At 40.0% G+C, this 19,257-nt stretch overlaps 1 protein-coding gene across 1 annotated transcript in view; it reads left to right on the top strand.

The window, feature by feature from the left end:
- LOC150084531 (uncharacterized) overlaps positions 1-19,257 on the top strand; it is a 228,006-nt gene that overhangs the window by 30,675 nt on the left and 178,074 nt on the right. The window lies entirely within an intron of this gene.

The raw sequence follows: 19,257 nt of genomic DNA, 5'->3' as shown, positions 1-19,257 counted from the left end.
TGAACCACTAAATCACAAAGTCTTATAATTGTAGAGATTGTAACTTTACAGATATTGGGGGTTGTTCACTCACATACTAGCAAGAAAATTTGTGGATTTATTGGATGGCTTTTCTATAGCAGCATGTTAGAGAAGCATCAAGAGAGAGCAGTGCTCTTGATCTGATCATCAGCAGTGATTTTTCATGCATTAAGAATCTGCAGATAAAAGAACCACTAGGTGGCAGTGATCACACTGTATTGACGTGGGATTTACTTAAAGATGTAACTACCATGAAGGGTAGAGGGAATTGTTTTTGCTTTCCTAAAGGAGACTACATTGGTCTCAGACAGTTTTTAAATTCTATACAGTGGGACCATCTAATGATGTTACCAAAACAAATTCTAAATGGGAACCATTCAGGAAAATAATCATGGAAGCTACTAGGCTTTTCATACCAACTAAGAAATACTCTTCGAGACTTAGACCTAAATGGATGTTATATGAAATACTCAGACACATGTCATAGAAGAAAAATGCATGGGATGCATATAAATTATGAGGTAATAAAGAAGCCTATGCTGGATATAAATTATTTCTGAAGTCAAGCCAAGTCAATGCAGATTATGAGAAGTCTCTGGTAAAGAATACCAAGAAAAGCAGCAGAGACATTTACTTATTAACACAAGGAAGGGGTCAAATCACATTAGTCAACTTGATGTTGTTGGTTTAACTATTGATGATCCTGCTAAGAATGCTGACAGGCTGCATGCATATTTTACATCTACATTCACACATGAGGAATTCTTTAGGGAGGGGATGCCAGAGTTTTATCAAACTCCCACAGGATCCCACTGATTTTGTTATGATAACTGAGAGGAAATTTTTGAAATTAAACATAAAAAATGCACTTGTGGATGGGATCTATCCATTTATATTAAGTGAGACAGCAAAGGAGGTATGAAAACCCTTAGCCAAAATTGTAAGAATAGACTTGGATTCAGGGTGTCCCTTTGGATTGGAGTTTGAATGTATTCCCAATTCATAAGAGTGGATCAAAAGGTGACATGTAAGTACAGACCTATTAGCATAACTTCTGTTCGGGGAAAATAATGGAGCTGCTAATTAAAGAAGTAATGAAAAACCATCTAGACATGAATGCAGTTATACAGCAGTCACAGCAGGAATTTGTTAATGGGAGAACTTGTCTGACCAATTTGATTGGATACTGTGATGCAGTTAAAAGGAATTGGATGAAAAAAAGAATTTTTATATCTTATACTTGGAATTTCATTAAAGCCTTTGATACCCATTTATTATTTTTCAGCAATTTATTATTTTTCAGCAACCTTTTATGTTGCACATAAAAGATTGCTGAATAAATTGGGGCAGTGTGGCATTAAGGGAAAGTTACTGCTATGGTTAAAGGGATAGTTGAGTGGAAGAAGACAAAGTGGTTATCAACCGACACTTCTTCATGGACTAATATTATTATTAGTGGAGTCCCACAGGGTTTGGTGCTGGGCCCCTTTGTTTTTTTCCGTATATATTAATGAGGGTATATCATGCTTAAAATCTGAGTTTGCAGATGATATAAAGGTTGGCAGGAAGGTTAATGAGACAGTAATAAAGCTATACTACTGCAACAAGATCTAGAAAAATTAGGCAGATAGCCTGAGAAATGGCAATTGAACTTTAACAGTAACAAATGCAGGGTACTGTATATGGGTTGTAATCCCAGAGTAATGCATCAACTGTGTGTCTTACTATGCTCAGGGTTGTGGAAAAGGTAAAGGACTTGTGGTGGGGGGTTGTAATTGTCCAGTCTTATATAAGTTTCTCTGATCAGTGCAGACAGGTTGCCAGGACAGAACATGGGGTTTTGTCAACAATATACAGGAATTTTGCTAGCATTGATAAGGAGGCGATCATCAGTTTGTATAAGGCAATGGTCAACCACATCTTGAGTACTGCATACTAGGTTGTAGGCCTCATTTTCGGAAGGATGTAGATTTACTGGAATGGGTACAGAGAAGGGTAACGAAGGGGATGCTCTTACTAAGAAAGGCTTCAGTTCTGCAAATTGGAGTGTCTGGAGACTTGGGCACTGTGAGTTTATCTGATTGAGGTGTTTAAGGCTTTGAATGGCTTTGAAATTCAAGGCTTTGAATGGCAAATTCAAGGCTGATAGGATTCTTCCTCTTGTTCACATGAGGGGCACAAATTCAAATTGAGGAAGATAGTTGTAGAACAAATGTGTGAAAGTTCGTTTTCAGCGAACAGTTGGGTGAATGTTGGAACATGCTTCCGTTTGTTGTTGTGGAAGTGGATGGGTTGAATAAATACAAGGATGAAGTAGACAAGCTATTGCAGGGGATGGATAGGTGAAATGGAAAATTTTTATTATTCTTTTGGCCGATGCTGTATAAGCTTGCTTTTTTGCATCATTTTTCGCTATTAATATTAATAATAATGCTAATATAGATGCAAAATATATGTATTCAGTGTATCAGCAATGTGTTGAGGATGAATGGTCATTCCATTCATATCCAGTTGGACATGGTGCATTCAGTGCTTCATCTCTTTCTTTCAAGCGTAAATAAAACAAAATTTTTCTGTTTTATTTATGCTCTTAGCCAAGGACTTTTGTTATCTGCCTTAGCCTACTACTTAACTTGATTACTCAGAGCGTAACTTGATTATACACTACCATTAGTAGAGGCATATGATGTAAGAAAGCAAGTTTATACAGCATCAGCCAAAAAAAAAAAAAACTTCCCATTTCACCTATCAATTCACTTCAAAAGTTTGGCTGCTTCTTCCTTGAATTTATTTAAGCTAATCAACATCCACAACGGCAAATGGAAGTTTGTTGCAGCAATCAACTACACACTGCCTAAAAGCAAATTTTTGCACATCTATTCTACAACTGTCTTTCTTCAATTTCATACATCCGCTCAGTCAATCTAGGGAAGAGGAAGAATCCTATCAGCATTGAACTTGCTCAAACCATTCAAGGCCTTATACACCTTAATTAATTTGCAGAACTTAAGCCTCGCTTCGTAAGAGCAACCCTTTGTTCCCTTCACCAGTCTCGTTGCCCTTCTCTGTACTTGTTCGAGCAGCTCTACATCCTTCCTAAAATGAGGCCTCCAGACCTGTATACAGTACTCAAGGAGTGGACTGACTATTGCCTTATACAAGGGAATAATCACCTCCTTATCTCTACTAGAAAAATTCCTGTATATCATTGACAAGACACCATAAGCTACTCTTAAAGACTGTCTGCACTGCTCAGAAAACTTCATTCTGACTGTACAATTAACCCAAGGTCTTTTTCATTCTCCACTACCCTGAGTGCAGTACCATATAGTTGATATGTTAGCATAAGCACTGCATATTTAGCCTAGTTTATATGCCACCCATATGCATTGCTTTACATTTGTCAATGTTAGACTTCAGTTGCCACCTCTCAACCCATCTGCTCAACTTTTCTAGATCCTGTTGCAATAGTGTACTGTCATTAGTGACATTAACTACCCTGCCAACCTTCTTGTCTGCAAATTTGGACATTAAGCTCGATTAAAGAATGATATTGACATTAATGTCAATATCATTCTTTAATACAGAAAACAACAATGAGCACAGCAGTGAATCCTGTGGAACTCCACTAATAACATTAGTGCACGAAGACTAGTGTTTATTGATAACCACACTCTTCTCCCACTCAACTGTCCTTTTATCTATAGCAGTAACTTTCTCTTAATACCACAGTGCTCTCCAATTTGTACAGTCATTTGTGTGCAACAGAATTTGGATAATTGGATTTCTACTCTTGAAATCAAAGTATGAAAATTATTTTTTGCATCCAGTTCCTTTGTGGCTGCATCATGATATTCAATCAAATTGGTCAGATAAGACTTCCCCTTAACAAACCCATGTTGTGTCTGAACTATAATTGCAGTCTTGGCTAGATGATCCTGAAGTGCTTCTTTAACCAGTGATTTCCTTAATTTCTCCAGAACAGAAGTTAAACTAACAGGACTAATTACTTGTGTCACCCTTTAATCCCCTTTGTGAATTGGGGTCACGTTTGCCCATCTCCAGTCCATATGGACCTCTCCTGAGTCCAAGGAAGCTTTCATAATTATGGTTGAGAATTTGCTTACTTCATTTGCTGCCTCCTTTAATATAACTAGATAGATCCCAACGACCCCAGGTGCCTTCCTTATGTTTAGCTTCAGCAATTTCTCATCCATTTTGCTCTGTTATTACAAAATAATTAATCTTCTTGTTAGAATTTAATAAGCTTCTGTCCTCTACTTCCCTACAGAATTCCTCATATGTGATTGTAGATGCAAAATACTCATTTATTTTATCAGCTAAACTGAGCAGGATCATCAATAGTCTAATCATCAATATCAAGTGGACCAATCTGACTCATCCCCTTCCTTCTAGAGTTTACATAAGAAAAGAACTCTTTGCTGTTTTTCTTAGGAAGTAGGAATTAGGAAGTATCTGACAAGGAGTATCAGAGCATACATGCACAAGTACCACCTTCGAAGCAAAAAAAAGAATCGTAGATTGAATAATTAAGACAACTGAGATGGCTTACTTGATACTTCAACCAGCTGAAGAAACCAACAGTGGGAATTCTGTCAGAAAAAGTGGGGCTTGGCAACCTGTGGGTGGATGGACATCACTGAGTTGGAACCAAGAACATATATATTTGTGAAATGAATGATAAATATTATCAATTAATATTAAAACCAGTAAGGAATTCTACACTGAAACTTCTCTAGACTAATGTCATTAGTCAGACCCCACTAATAACATCTTACTGTCTAAAACTTAATTCCTTTAGTGACTTCAGTAAAATGCTATTAATGCCACATTGGCTTCAATTTATATGGCAATTGTTCTTGTGGAACAGTCTCAAAAGCTTTACTAAAATCTAAGTATAGCCAATCCCCGACTTACATAAGGGTTGCGTTCCGCGGAACTCTACGTAAATCGGTATTTCCCTAAATGCTTATGCAGCACTAGCAAATTTGATTGAAGCCAAAAAAAAAAAAAAAAAAAAATGTTCGATGAACATGTAAATAGAATTATTTACCATATTTCCCCATGTATAAAACGCACTTTTTTCGAAAAATTTGGGGTCTAAAAACTGGGTGCGTCTTATACAGTGGTTGTAGATTTTTTTTTTTTTTTTAACTTGCATTTCCTGCTTTTTCGCACTTGTTACTAGTATATTAGGTTACGTTTTGCCACATTCTGCCCAGAAATGGCTCAGAAAAGATTTTCGTACAGTGCTGAATTTAAGTTAAAAGTGATCCAGTTTGCAAAAGCGAATGGAAATCATGCTGTGTGAACGTAAGTTTGGTCCTCCTCCAACTGAGAAAACAATCAGAGACTGGCTACAGGAAGAAGAAATCCTACTGAAAATGCCACGGCAGAAGGCCATTAGAGGCAAGTCAGCAAAATGGCCTGATTTAGAGAGGGAATTGAAGATATGGATTGAGGAGCAAAGGGCAATTGGAATTCCTGTGTCCACAAAGATGGTTCAGCATGAGGCAAGAAGAATTGCTGATGAAAAAGAAGTTACAAAGGAGGACACAATTGATGCATCAGGTTCATGAAACGGAATGGACTAAGCATGCGTACACGCACCAGACTTGCCCAAAAGATGCCTGAAAGCTATGAGCAGAAGGTCCTTGAATTTCAGGCGCCTCCGTAGCCAGGTGGGAAGGAGCAGCAGTGCGTAGCACACGCTTCTTGATTAGACCGGGGTTCGAGCCCGTCACCACCAAATACGGAGGATACGGAAAGGTCAGTGAATGACCACCACATATCCCGGAGCAATATGGCCTTAGTTGCTAATGCTCCTAAAAACCAAAATAACAACATAACAACCTTGAATTTCATCGTTTTGTCATTCAATGTCAGAAGACACATCAGTTTGAGTTGGGACAGACTGCAAATATGGACAAAGTCCCCCTTCAATTTGATGCCCCAAGTAACAGAACTGTTGATAAGAAGGGGGTGAAAACTGTAACTGTGAAGACAAGTGGACATGAAAAGAGCCATTATACAGTTGTTCTAGCTTGTTGTTCCGACGGAACCAAGCTGCCTCCTATGCTGATTTTCAAACGCAAAACAATGCCAAAAGAAGACATTCCTCGAGGAGTGATGGTCCACGTTTATGACAAGGGTTGGATGGATCAGGATGGGATGAAGATCTGGTTTGAGAAAGTTTGGAGTAGGAGACCAGGTGGGCTCTTATGCAAACCTGCCCTATTGGTGCTTGATCAGTTCAGGGCACACATAACAAAAAATACAAAGAAGATTGCTGCAGAGCAAAAAACAAACCTTGCCATCATACCTGGAGAGTTGACATCCCAGCTCCAACCACTTGATGTCGGCATTAGCAAACCCTTCAAAGCTACCACGAGAGACAAATGGAACCAATGGATGAAGTCTTCTGGGGACAATTTGACACCAACAGGAAGAGTGAAGAAACCAACTATCGGAGAAGTTTGTACCAGGGTGAAAAGATCCTGGGATAATATCAAGATTAAGATCGTTGTCAAGTCATTTAAAGTGTGGCATTTCAAATGCCAAATGCATAGATGGAACTGAGGATGAGGCAATATATGAAGACAGTGATTCGTCATCAGACACAGATGAGGACAAGCTGATGGATGGGAGTTTTGACAGTGATGAGTTGTATGAATTTTATGATCAATAAAACTTGAGTTCAGTAACTTTATGTAATACATTTTTTTTCAAATTTTGGACCCCAAAATTATGGTGCTTCTTATACATGGGGAAATACGGTAAATTTAAGGTTATATTTTGTATTAGAATATTATTGAACTTGAATAGAAATCATGACTCAAACCAGAGCAGCAAAGTAAAAGGCTCAATCTAATGGAAGTACTGTGGCTCAGGGGAGAACTGAGGGGGTGGGGGGACAATTGTCCTCTGAATCACAGTCTATTGAAATTCACTGCTTGTTTGATGTTTGTGGAGCAATCAGGAATGGGACATGATATTGCCAAGGGGAATGTCTTTGTGTGTGCTCGATAAAGTGTGCAAGGAAATCAGGCGCGAACTCTGCATTGTTATAGGCTTATATGAGAGCTTGAAGGACAGGGTGGATGCCCTCGAAGGATTTAAATTTAGGGGCCTATCAAGCTCTCAGCTGCCCACATCAATGCCAGAGCTTGCACTTGAACATCAAGCAACACAGCGGCAAACCCCAAGGCAGAATGCACTGGTCCCAAAGGAACTAGTTGTTGTAGGTGACTCTATTGTCAGGAAAACGGGGAACATATTGGGCAAAAAGGATAGATGGAACAGGACCAGAGTATGTCTGCCAGGGGCAAAGGTTGATGACGTTGTACAGCAGTTATATTTTAAGGGCACAAATGGTGATATTGTTGGCACTAATGATATTAAGAGTAGGAGACTGGCGGAATTACTTAACAAGTACAGGTCACTGTTGAAAAAAAGCCGTGAATTAGGGTTGAAATTGAAAGTGTTTGCAATTCTGCCCGGACACGATAGGAGGGAGTATATGATGAGAGCCTTGTCGATCAATTCGGTCCTGGAAAGATTGTGCAAGTCTCATGGGGTAGAATATTTCTCAGCCTGGTCTGTACTTGTTAACAGGAGAGACTGCTTATACAGAGATGGAATACACTTAAATAGAAAGGGTGCAAGAATATTTGCTGATGTTATCAAGGCAGAGGGTGGGTCGGAAAACTGGTAGCTTGGGGGGATACACGGACTAATAGATTAACCGTAGCCGCTGGCAGAGGTAAAAGTGATTCTTGCACTGCTTCTATTGAAATGCAATTGAGCAGCAGCCTGAAAAGCAAGGTAATGGGGATTTCCAGGACTGCTGAGAGTCATAGTGGAATAAGTAAATACATGGCTGTGTTAGGGTAACTAAGAGTAGAAATGGGTGTGTGTATACTTGCATGTACACCGATGCTAGGAGTATAGTTAATAAATTCGATGAGCTTGAAGTGCTAGTCAAGACATCAAAGGCAGATATTGTTGGGATATCAGAGACATGGTGTCATACAGACATAAGCAGTGCAGAACTGGAATTTGGAGAGTACAATGTGTATAGAACGGATAGACAGAACAGAAAGGGAGGATTATGCTGTTAGCTAAGAAACACAAAAGTGCATCCAATTGATTTGTTGAGTTCTTTACTTATGGAAACTCTAGAAGGAAGGGTATGAATCGGATTGGTCCACTTGATATCGATGGTTCAGCTGTTGATGATCCTGCTCAGGTAGCCAACAAACTAAATGAAAATTTTGCCTCTACATTCACACGTGAGGAGTTATTCAGGGAGGGGAATGCCAGAGGTGTATTTGACTCTGGCAGTAAGCTAGGTAATCTTTTAACAACTGAAAGTAAATTGGAGGAGAAATTGTTGAGGATAAACATAACAAAGGCACCTGGGGTGGATGGAATCTATCCATTTATATTAAAGGAGGCGACAAAGGAAGTAAGCAAACCCTTAGCCATAATTATGAGAGTATTTGTAAAAAGGCTGCATGCCTTTTTTACAAATATACATCGGATTTACTATCCGGATTCAGGGGACAGGTACCCATGGACTGGAGATGTATAAATGTGATCCGAATCCACAAAGGAGGATCAAAGGGAGACACAGGTAATTACAGACCTGTTAGTTTAACTTTTGTTCCAGGGAAACTAATTGAGGTACTGGTTAAAGAAGCATTGCAGGATCATTAGACAAGACTTCAGTTATAGCTCGGACACAGCATGGGTTTATTACGGGGAAGTCTTGTCAGACTAATTTGATTGGATACTATGGTGTAGTCACAAAGGAACTGGATGCAAAGAATAACTTTGATATCATATATTTGGATCTTAGAAAGGCCTTTGATACTGTTGCACATGGAAGACTGCTGCACAAATTGGAGCAGTGTGGCATTTTAGGCAAATTGCTGCTATGGATAAAGGGATTGTTGAGTGGGAGATGACAGAGAGTGGTAATTAATGGGCACTGCTCTTCGTGGACTAATTAGTGGAGTCCCTCAGGGTTCAATGTTGGGTCCATTGTTGTTTTCTGTATATATAAATGATATTGATGATGGTATGTCAGGCTTAATGTTCAAGCTTGCAGATGATACGAAGGTTTGCAGGGTCGTTAATGACACTAATGATAGTACACTGCTGCAACAGGATCTAGAAAGGTTGAGCAGATGGGCTGAGAGGTGGCAAATGAAGTTTAACATTGACAAATGTAAAGTACTACATATGGGAAGAAGTAATCCCAGAGTAAAGTATCAACTCTGTGGTACCACACTGACAGTGGTAGAGAATGAAAACACATGGGGGCTATTGTGCAGGCAGATATGAAGTTTTCTGAGCAGTGCCAGACGGTTTGCAAGAATAGCTCATGGTATCTTGTCAATGATATACAGGAATTTTTCTAGCAGGGATAAGTAGGTGATTATCCCCTTATATAAGGCATTGGTCAGGCCACACCTTCAGTACTGTATACAGGTCTGGAAGCCTCACTTTAAGAAGGATGTAGAGCTGTTGGAACGAGTACAGAGAAGGGCAACAAGATTAGTGAACATGTTATTTGGTTTTTTTTTTAGGAGCATTAGCAACTAAGGCCGTATTGCTCTGGGCATATGCGGTGGTCATTCCCTGACCTTTCCGCATCCTCCGTATTTGGTGGCTCATGGGCTCGAACCCCGGTCTAATCAAGAAGCGTGTGCTTCCCACTGCTACTCCTGCCCACCTGGCTACGGAGGCGCCATTAGTGAACAGAACAAAGGGTTGCTCTTACGAAGAAAGGCTTAACAAATTAATTTGTAATTTGTAAATTACAAATTACAGTGTCTTATTAATTCTTGTCTGTAATTCTTGCAAATTACAGTATCTGGAGACTAGGCACCTGCAAGGTGATCTGATTGAGGTGTATAAAGCCTTGAATGGTTTGAGCATGCTCAATGGTATGTCTGCCAGGGGCAAAAGACCAGGGTATGTCTACCAGGGGCAAAGGTTGATGATGTTGTAGAGCGGATATCATCTTTTAAGGGCACAAAAGGTGATTTAGTTGTACACGTTGGCACTAATGATATTAAGAGTAGGAGACCGGCAGAATTACTTAACAAGTACAGGTCACTGTTGAAAAAAAGCCATGAAATTGGGTTGAATTTGAAAGTGTCTGCAATTCTGCCCAGACACGATAGGAGGGAGTATATGATGAGAGCCTTGTCGAACAATTCGGCCCTGGAAAGATTGTGCAACGCTCAAGGGATAGAATTTTCTTTCAGCCTGGACTGTACTTGTTAACAGGAAAGACTGCTTCTACAGGGATGGGATACACTTAAATAGAAAGGGTGCAAGAATTTTTGCTGATGCTATCGAGGCAGTATTAGGTGGGTTGGAAAACTGCTAGATTGGGTGGATACAAGGACTAAAAGATTAACAGTAACCACTGGCAGAGGTGAAAGTGATTCTTGCACTGCTTCAATTGGAATGAGCAGCAGCCTGGAAAATAAGATGCAGGATATTTCAGACACTCCTGGGAATAATTAGGATACAAGTAAACAAATGGGTTGTGTTAGGGTAGCTAAGAAAAAGAACAGGTGCATGTATACTTGCGTGTACACCAATGCTAGGAGTTTAGTAAATAAATTTGATGAATTTGAGGTATTGCTCAAAACATCAAAGGCAGATATTGTTGGGATTTCAGAGACGTGGTGTCACACAGATATAAGGAATGCAGAACTGGAATTTGGGGAGTACAATGTCTACAGAAAGGATAGACAGGATAGGAAGGGAGGAGGGGTTATGCTATTCATTAAGAAACACATAAAATCCAAGGAAGTGAAGCCAGTTGACATCGCTGGACAGTGCAGTGTTGAGTCTGTTTGATGTGACATAAGCATTGGGAGATCAAAATTGAGAGTAAAAGTGTGTTATAGGCCTAATGACTCTGATGAGTATAATAAGAAACTGTAGAGGGAAATACAGTGGGCAGTAAATCAGAGTCTTTTAATGGGGGATTTTAATTTCCCAGATATTGACTGGATTTTGGAGGCTGGTCACTCACACACTAGCAAGGCTTTTGTGGATTTATTGGATGATTGTTTTCTACATCAGCATGTTCGGGAGGAAACTATAGGGAGTAATACTCTTGATTTGATTAACAGTACCGATTCTTCATGCATTAAGAATCTGCAGATAAATGAACCACTAGGTGGCAGTGATCACAGTGTGCTGAAGTGGGATTTACTCAAAGAGGTAACTACCATTAGGGGTAAAGGGAAGGGTTATTGCTTTCGTAAAGGCGACTATGATGGACTCAGACAGTATTTAAATTCTATACAATGGGACCAACTGATGATGTTACTAACAGCAAATTCAAAATGGGAAGCATTCAAAGAACTTATCTTGGAAGCTACTAGGCTTTACATACCAACTAAGAAATATTGTTCAAGGTTTAGGCCTAAATTGATGTCAGATGAATTAATGAGACATATGGCAGAGAAGAAAAATGCATGGGATACATACAAATTAACACGTGACACAGATGCCTATGGTAGATACAAGTTGATCTGTAACCAAGTTACAAAGGAGGTTAGGCAGACGAAGGCAGATTACGAGAAATCGTTGGCAAGGGATGCAAAGAAAAACAGCAAAGAGTTCTTTACTTATGTAAACTCTAGAAGGAATGGGATGAATCAGATTGGTGCACTTGATATCGAATGGTCAACTGTTGATGATTCTGCTCAGGTAGCTAACAAACTAAATGAATATTTTGCATCGACATTCACACATGAGGAGTTATTCAGCGAGGGGAATGCCAGAGGTGTATTAGGCTCTGCAGTAAGCTAGAGAACCTTGTAATAACTGAGAGTAAAGTGGAGGAGAAATTATTAAAGATAAACACAAGAAAGGCACCTGGATTGGATGGGATCTATCCAATTATACTAAAGCAGGCAGTAAGCAAACCCTTAGCCATAATTATGAGAGCTTCCTTGGACTCAGGGGTGGTGCCCATGGACTGGAGATGTGCAAATGTGACCCCAATTCACAAAGGAGGATCGAAGGGCGACACAAGTAATTATAGACCTGTGAGTTTAACTTCTGTTCCCGGAAAAGTAATGGAGGCACTGGTTAAAGAAGCACTGCAGGATCATCTAGACAAGACTTCAGTTATAGCTCGGACACAGCATGGTTTTGTTAAGGTTTAGTCTTGCCTGACCAATTTGATTGGATACTATGATGCAGTCACAAAAGAACTGGATGCAGGGAATAATTTTGATATTATATACTTGGATCTTAGAAAGGCTTTTGATACTGTTGTACATGGAAGACTGCTGCACAAATTGGAGCTGTGTGGCATTGAAGGCAAATTGCTGCTATGGATAAAGGGGTGGTTGAGGGGGAGAAGACAGAGAGTGGTAATCAATGGACACTGCCCATCGTGGACTAATGTTATTAGTGGAGCTCCTCAGGGTTCAATATTGGGACTCTTATTGTTTTCTGTATTTATAAATGACATTGATGATGGTATATCAAGCTTAATGTCCAAGTTTGCAGACGATACGAAGGTTGGCAGTGTTGTCAAGGACACTACTGACACTATGCTGCTGCAACAGGATCTGGAAAGGTTGAGCAGATGGGCTGAGAGGTGGCAAATGAAATTTAACATTGACAAATGTAAAGTACTACATATGGGGAAACAGCAACCCCAGAGCAACATATCAACTGTGTGGTATTACACTGACAGTGGTAGAGAATGAAAGGGACCTGGGGGTGGTTGTGCAGACAGATATGAAGTTCTCTGAGCAGTGCAGATGGGCTGCAAGAGTAGATCATAGTGTATTGTCAATGATATATAGGAATTTTTCTAGCAGGGATAGGGAGGTGATTATTCCCTTGTATGAGGTAATGGTCAGGCCACACCTAGAGTACTGTATACAGGTCTGGAGGCCTCATTTCAAGAAGGATGTAGAGCTGCTGGAACAAGTAGAGAGAAGGGCAACAAGATTAGTGAATGGAACAAATTGGTGCTCCTACGAAGAAAGGCTTAAATTTTGCAAATTACAGTGTCTGGAGACTAGGCACCAGCGAGGTGATCTGATAGAGTTGTATAAAGCCTTGAATGGTTTGAGCATGCTCGATGCTGATGGGATTCTTACTCTTGCTCAGAATAATCACCTGAGAGGGCATAAATTCAAATTGAGGAAAGACAGATGTAGGATAGACATGCGGAAATTTGCCTTTAGGCAGCGTGTGGTTGGTTGGTGGAACAGACTTCCATCCTTTGTCGTGGAAGGTGATAGCCTGAATAAGTTTAAGGCTCAGCTGGACAGGTATTTCGAACGAACAGAGGGGTGAAGTGGAAGTGGTTATTTTTTATTTATTTTTTTTTTTCTTTTTTTCTTTTTTTTTTTTTTTTTTTTTGGCAGATTCTGCATAAGCTTGTTCTCTGGCATCAAATGCCTCTACTAATGCTAATGGGATTCTTCGTCTTGCTCAGAATAATCACCTGAGAGGGCATCAATTCAAATTGAGGAAAGACAGATGTAGGATAGTTGTGCAGAAGATCGTCTTTAGGCAGCGGGTAGTTGGTTGGTGGAACGGACTCCATCCTTTGTTGCAGAAGTTGATAACTTAAATAGATTCAAGGCAGAACTTGGCAAACATTTGGAGCGAGGGGATGGGTGAAAAAAGGTTTTTTTTTTTTTTTTTTTTTGACTTTTTTTTTTTTTTTTTTTTTTTTTTTGACTTTTTTTTTTTTTTTTTATGAGAACCCCAAACACAAGAGGTATTAAACCTATAGTACTTAGTACCGTGCTTGGGTTGGAGGTTGAGAAGACGAAAGAAGATATTTGTTGATATTGGACTTGAACTTCTGTAGATTGTAATTTTCAGGAAATACGTATGAAGGAAGGTTGTTCCAGAAAACGGCAGTTGAATGAATAAATGAGGAAGATGAAAAGTTGGTTCTGTGGGTTTGAAGTTGGACAGTAAATGGATGTTGGCTGGTGGCGGCACGTGTTCGGACTGTTTTGAAAGAGAGAGCGGGAATTATAGAAGCCAATTCAGAAGAACAGTGCCCATGGAAGTATCTGTAGAAGAGGCATGCAGTAGAAACAGTGCGTCTATGAGACAGCGAGTGGAGAGACTCTGTTAGAGATGTATCATTAATTAACCGAACTGCCCTCTTCTGAATGGAATCAAGAAGCCTGAGAGAGGTTTTGGGGGCACCACCCCAGATGTGGGAACAATATTCCATGGCAGGGCGGATTTGCGATTTATACAGAGTGAGCAGCTGTTTGGGAGAAAAGTAACGCCGAGAGCGAAAGAGAAAACCAAGTTTTTTAGATGCAGAGGAAGCAATATTTGTAATGTGCTTGTGCCAAGAGAGATTAGAAGTCAGGGTAATCCCCAAAAGAGATATATCATTTTGCCTAGAAATCGGAGTGTCACTAAAGATAAGCATAGGAGCAGAAGAATCCTTTTTGCGAGATATAAGACAAGATTGAGTTTTAGAAGGGTTGAAATCAACTAAGTTGTCTTTGCCCCACTGGAGAATTGCCTGGAGATCGGCATTTAAGGAATTGGCAGCAGATTTTCGAGAACTTAAAGCTGATTGAGCTGGACAAGGTTTCTCAAAATGGAAAGTTGAATGCAATGTGCTATCATCGGCATAACTATGGATAGGATTTCCAGTCAATGGAAGAAGGTCATTGATATACAAGAGGAAAAGAGTGGGGGAAAGAACTGAACCTTGGGGGACACCGGCATTAGTGGAGAAGTTAGAAGACAGAGAGCCATCTACCATCACCCTCAGTGAGCGATCAGAGAGAAAACTGGATAACCAATTACTAAAAACAGTTGGCAAACCATAAGATGGAAGCTTGTTTAGAAGACCTTTATGCCAAACACGATCAAAAGCCTTTGAGATGTCAAGAGCAACTACTTGTGTTTCACCGAACCTTTCCATTGAATTAGTCCATAAATGGGTAACATAAGCCAGAATATCACCAGTGGATCGACACTGACGGAATCCATACTGGCGATCGTTGATCAGACGGAAAGTTTCTAGGTAGTTTAAGAGTTGGCGGTTAATTGATTTCTCCATTACTTTAGAAAGAGTAGAAATAATTGCAATGGGACGATAATTGGATGGGAGGGATTTGTCACCCTTTTTAGGAACTGGCTGAATATGAGCAAATTTCCAAGCAGAAGGAAAAACACCTTTGGAATAAGAAAGTGAAAAAAGGCGGCAAAGAATAGGAGTAAGTTCAGGAGCACAGGTTTTGAGAACAAGTGGAGAAATACCATCAGGACCTGGAGCTTTCTTAGCATCAAGATTCATCAAAATCCTTCTGATATCCTTTTGACGGAAGACCACAGGAGGCATTGAATGGAGCGTGTTAGGAATGGTGGGAGGTGTTTTACCAAGATCATTAATACATGAGCTCAAAGAAAAATGGGATGCTAGCAGGTCAGCTTTATCCTTGGCTGAAGTGACAACAGAACCATCTGGTTTGGACAGAGGTGGGAGCAGAGATGGGCAAAAGTTGCGGCCAATAGCTTTGGCAAGAGACCAGAATGCTCGGCTACCATTAGGGCAAGAAGCAAGTTTTCTACTCTTAGCCTGTTCAAACTCTAGTTTGGACTGATTAATAACTGCTTTACAATTGTTGCGAGCTTTGGTGTAGGCAGAAAATGAAACTGAAGAATTAGAAACAAGCCAATTACGATATGCAACGTTCTTCTCTTGGACAGCCTTAGCACATTTATTGGAAAACCAAGGTTTAGATAAAGGACGAGATTTTAAAGTGGAGTGTGGGATAAAGGATTCCATTCCTGCAAGAATAATTTCACTGACACGATCTGAGCAAACGTTGACATCAGAAGTTTGGAAACAGTAATCAGACCAAGGAAAAGAAGAAAAGAAGTCTCGCAGGTCATCCCATTTTGCATTCTTGTAATGCCAAACAATACGAGGTTGGGAATAGCCATGAGATAAAGGTTCCATTGGAGAAGAGGCAATCACCAAGTTGTGATCTGAAGTGCCTAAAGGACCTCTCACTTCAACCTTGTACTTAGAAGGGTTGTTTGTGAGAAAAAGATCAAGCGTATTGGCTGTATGATTAGGATTGTCCGGTATTCTTGTAGGTAAATGAACAATCTGTGCTAGGTCATTAGTAATTGCAAAAGCCTCAGCATCTCAACCTGCTGGGTCGGTGTGACTAGAAAATGGAAGCCAGCTGGAGTTGTGAACGTTAAAATCACCAAGGAAAATTACCTCACTGTTGGGAAAGTTGGACTGGAGAAAGTCAAGTTGCAAAGAGAGGAAGTCAAAGAGCTCCAAGTGATTAGTGGAGTTGGGAGAACGGTAGAGACAACAGATGAATTTTACACAATGAGGTAGAGAGATTTTAAGCCAGAGAAGATCAAAGAGAGGAGATTCCAAATTGCCAAGTCTCTGACAGGGAATATCAGAACGGACATATGCACAAGTACCACCTTTGAGGCGAAAGGAATCATACAGCAAATAATTTGGACATCTGAGATGAGCAGTAGTTGAATCAACTGATAACTGAGATTCAGTCAGAAAAAGTACATGGGGTTTGGAAGACTGCAAGTGGAAATGGACATCGTTGAGATTAGAATTGAGACCACGTATATTTGTGAAATGAATTAGGAAGTCCTTGGGAGGTTTAGATCTTTTCGCAGATAAGCTTGCTCTATTATTTTGACAATTCATGGTGTATTCAATAGTAAGAAAAAGTGGGTGTGGGACATGCTGTATGAAGTAATGAAATTTTTGGATATGGCGTACATGTGGTAAGAATATACCCAGATCCTTGACATAACGTGGCCTCGACAATGCTCCCCGCATACACACTACTCGGACTCCCTCCAGTCACTATCTGGCAGAGTAGAGGTAGCAAGATTATACACTAGCTGATCCGGAAGCTTCCTAGAGAGTTACCAATAGGTTCAGTCCGGTGTACTAACTAGCGGCCGGCCTGCGAACACCGTTTTAGAGCTGTACCCTCGAAATGTAAGGAATATTGGATCTCGCCACGACATTCATCATAACCTCAAAAATCATCAATCATACTGCATGTTGGAAGAGATAGGGAAGGGTTGGCCGGAACTTAGCTCTAGAGACTAAACATGGGTTCCACCACTTCAAGCCTCCAATAAGCAAAGCGGTGGTATTTCACCGGTTGATGAGAGTCATCTACCACCTAGTACTGCCTGGTAACATAGAGGGGCGGCGTTCCTCCATGTGGTGTGGGCGCCACACCTCGACCCCTGCTTACGTTGGTTCACACCTGGGTGGTCACCCACCATGTACTTGTGCATGAAGGTATACCCAGGATTACTAACAGTCCCACCATCGTGAAGGTGCAAGCAGAGGATTTGGCTGTCATAGACCGTCCGGACTTCGCCGAAATTGGGTCCACTTTGACTTGAGTGTCACCCGAATATCAGTTCCATCAGCGTTTTAGACTCACAGGTAGCAAGAACAGCTTGTCTGGCATATCTGAGAGAATGTCTGTGACAGCCTCAAGGACCAAGGACTGTTGCTATATAAGGTTGCTTTCTTGCATCATGTGCCGTTGCTAGTGCTAATCTCGCAAAAAGCATTCTTCTGCTCCTATGCTTACCTTTGGTGACACTCCGATTTCTAGGCAAGTTGATATCTCTTTTGGGCATTACCCTGACATTTAATCTCTCTTGGCACTATTACATTGCAAATATTGCTTCCTCTGCATCTAAAAAACTTGGTTTTCTCTTCACTCTCTGCATTACTTTTCTTCCAAACAGCTGTTCACTCTATACAAATCGCAAATCTGCCCTACCCTGGAATATTGTTCTGACATCTGGGGTGGTGACTTAAAACCTTTCTGAGGCTTCTAGATTCTATTCAGAAGAGGGCAGTTAGGTTAATTAAAGACTCATCTCTAACAGGGTCTCTCCACTGGCTGTCTCATGGATGTACTGTTTCTGCTGCATGCGTTTTTTTCAAATACTTCCATGGACACTGTTTTTCTGAATTGGCTTCTATAATTCCCGCTCTCTTTCAAAACAGTCTGAACACATGCTGCCATCAGCCAACATCCATTTACTATCCAACTTCAAACTCACAGAACCAACTTTTCATCTTTCTCGTTTATTCATTCAACTGCCATTTTCTGGATCAACCTTCCTTCGTACGTATTTCCTAAAAATTACAGTCTACAGAAGTTCAAGTCTAATGTTAATGTCTAGAAATATATCTTCTATTGTCTTCTCAACCTCGAACCCAAGCACGCTACTAAGTACTATAGGGTCTAATACCTCTCTTGTTTGGGGTTTTCATAATAAAAAAAATTTTTTTTTTTTTTTTTTTTTAAGTTAACTTTAAAATGTTCAATTAATAGTACATTGTAATTTTGTATTCTATTTTGGTGATTAAGTATTAGCTCTTGATAACTATGTTACTGCTAAATGTGGTGATTTCGTTAATGTTAAATAGATTTTATTTGCCAAACAAGGCAGAGTTGAACTAATGTTCTAGAGCCACAAATTTTAAAACATACTGACCTACCAAACTAACCTGGTATTTCAATGGCAAACTTGTGTCTACTGCTTGTAATGTTGTGGTGTCTGTGGGCTTCTTAACCAAAAGCTTAATTCCCCCCTCCCATCTTTTCTATCCTTTCTGTTCTCATATTCACCATATTAAAATTCTGTATCAGAGCAGCACCACGTTTCTGTTATTACCTATAATGCCAGCATTTTATGATTTAACAATCCATCAAATATTTTTACTATACTTTTGGCATTAGGATTTAAGCAAGTAAATGTGTGTCTATTTGTTTTTTAATAATCCTTACACAACCCATGCAGTTTTTGGTCCCATGTGATCCTCATTAAGCCTTGTAATAATCTTCCCCTCCCCATTTGTTTATGCTATTGCATGTCACAATGGAAGCAATTTAAGAATCAGTTCTATTTCTACTTATGGGTATCTTTAAATTATTAGTCTGTCCCCACCTCTCCCCAAAGTATAGTTTTTTAACTCTCCTAACATTGTCTCAGTAGCCTCAGCAAATATTCTTCAACCCCTCTACTGAAGACTGTCTCATCGTTATTAAAATAGTCCCATCTGTTAATTAACAAGCACTGGCCAAGCAGAGAAAAATTGTACTCTTCAAGCCTTGCACAGTCCCACCATTGACTGACAGT

Source organism: Mastigoproctus giganteus, chromosome 6, assembly GCF_048544385.1.
Source record: "Mastigoproctus giganteus isolate SK-2022 chromosome 6, ASM4854438v1, whole genome shotgun sequence".
In the NCBI taxonomy this organism is placed as follows: domain Eukaryota; kingdom Metazoa; phylum Arthropoda; class Arachnida; order Uropygi; family Thelyphonidae; genus Mastigoproctus; species Mastigoproctus giganteus.
Note: the sequence above shows the minus strand (reverse complement) of the source record. Positions and strands in the feature narration are given on the sequence as shown.